This window comes from Echinops telfairi, unplaced genomic scaffold (genome assembly GCF_000313985.2).
Source record: "Echinops telfairi isolate 266 unplaced genomic scaffold, ASM31398v2 ScPeMD7_3533;HRSCAF=4204_1, whole genome shotgun sequence".
NCBI lineage: Eukaryota > Metazoa > Chordata > Mammalia > Afrosoricida > Tenrecidae > Echinops > Echinops telfairi.
Genome location: NW_022107432.1, coordinates 12485830 through 12488281, shown reverse-complemented (window position 1 = coordinate 12488281; position 2452 = coordinate 12485830).

Sequence of the window (2452 nt, the reverse complement as noted above, 5' to 3'; positions counted from 1 at the left end):
CATTCCAACCCAGTGCTGTCCAACCCCATAAGTCCAACATTAGCCATATGTCCAACACCAATCTACAAAGTCCTTCTCAGTCTCACAAACCACACAATGACACCTATGGCAGGAGGAAAGCCGGATAAGTGAGCGTGTAAGCATCTCAGCGCTGGCAGGGGTCTCCACAGCTGCTCTAGCACCCAGGGCTGCATCAGAGTAGGTCCCTGTGGCTTCTCCTCAGGGATGTCTCTCAGAAAGTAAGCCTTGCCAGCTGAAGGCTAAGGCAGCTGCACCCTGGTCCCACCATCAGAGAACAAGAGATGCAAGAACAAGAAAGGCTAGGCTCACCGAGCCATTTATCTCTCCACCCTTCAGTTAATCCCACATGTGTTTATCAGCCAGGTTGGCACAGTAAACATTTCACTATCTCAGCGATGCACCTGGATTGGCCCATGTGGACCAGGTGAATTTAATTCAGCCAGTGGGGTTGACCAGTACCATCGACCATGCCTCCCAACGGGAAGGGGTGGGGCTGAAAAGCCAGAAGTTTGCTCTGGCATTCTGTCTCCCAGCGGCTTGGACACAGTGCAGCGGCTGGCTGCGGCCCCGTGCATTTGTGCCGCTTCTATCCTCTGTAAACTCACTTGGATCACAAACCAGGCTTCGGCATGAATTCTTTCTCAAGAGAAGCCAAGGACTGAGGTATAGCTCTCCCACAAGAGACCTAACAATTACCAGCTATAAGAGAAATGCATATTGAAATAACCAAGGGATACCACCCTGTGGGTAACAAAGGTTATTCCCTGGGTTGTCCGTCTCCCACCACCCCCACCCACCCAAATTATATGCCAAACCTAAGATGCTGCTTGCCAACACATGGTCCATGGCTATATACTGTAGGATGCCATCTTGACTTTAGAGTCCACCCGTCTTGTCACATGTATACCCCTAATGCCTCCCCTTCCTATTGTGTGTACACCCCTAGCTTGTCCCCCTCCTGTTGCATGTATGCCTATTGGACAACCCCTCCCTGTCACGATGTAATTAGGGGGGCTTGTACGCCCCTTAAGTTTATACAAGTCTTGGTTGGAAATATATTCTCTCTCTGCGCGGACCTGGCTGCTGAGATCATGGCTGTCCGGGAGGTGAGCAATTGCATGCCTTCTCGTCTGATGTCTCTCTCATTTTACCCCTCAATTCCACAACCACCCCTTGGACCCATTTGATGGTGTGGGCTGGTACCCCACCCCACACAGGCACTGATAGCAAAATTAAACACACAGCAACGTGCTGGAGAAGATGTGGAGAGATTGGAACACTCAGGCGCTACTGGTAGGGTTGCAGAGTTGTATGGCGTCTACAGAAAACAGTATTGCATTTCCTTAAACAAACACCAACGTAAAGACCACTGGCCTAGCAAACTTTCCACGCAGTGTAGAGATCCCAGAGAAATAAAGACCAGAACATGAACAGATAAGTGCACTCCCGTGTTTATCATAGCGCCAACTACAACAGCGAAAAGATGGAAGCCACCAAAATGCCACCTGCCTGTGGAGGAAGGGGAAAACAAACTGGTAAATGCATACAATGGAGTACAGTGCATCGGCTCCCAAAGCAGCGATGAAACTCAAACACCTCATGGGTGGATTTGGAAAACATTATACTCAACCGAGTGAGTCTCATAAAGACACATGCTGTGTGAGACCACTACTGCAAAGGAAAACCAAAGGGGAATGGTTTTCACGTGAAAAGAAGCAGACTTTGAAGGCTGGGAGGGTGCAGGAAGAGGGAACAATATAAAACAGGTCAGGACAGATACACAAATGCTTGTGCAAAAAAAAACAAATCACTTCCAAACACACTGGGATTTTAGATGCTGGAGAGGATTGAAAAAGGATGGAAATAGTAGACCAGTTGCACCGCCTACCTTGCTCCGTTTCTCAGGCCTCAATCTGTCACTTTTTCAAGCAGGCCTGCACCCCCTGACCTCGCTAAAATCAGTGCCTCCACTTTCATTCCCACTCGCTCGGCCCTTGGACGATTTTATTCACCGCACTTAGAACAACTGGTCATTGTTGCTGATATTATCGCTCCTTTCCCAATGAGCCCAGGCGGGCAGAAAATGGGCGGCCGGGTTGGCTACGGCGTGCAGGGCATGCAGCAGGCGCGCAGGGCTTGTGTGGAACGAGCGTGCCCAACACGGAATCCAAAGAGAAGGCCACTGTCGCGCGGGAGGCCGCGGATCTGGACGTGGATCCCGGCTAGAGCCGGGCCACGCTTGCACACTGTGCTCTCGCTACCCAGGGGGGGGCCCAGGCGGCCAGGGGCGCGGGCGCCGCTCCCGTGAGCCCCCAGTCGGGATCGCAGCGCCTCCGGGGGTCGCCATCACTTCCGGCCCGCCCCACAACCGCGCCCCGCGAGGCACAAGCCCCTCCCCACAAGGCCCCTCCTGTGCTCCGGGGCGTGGGGA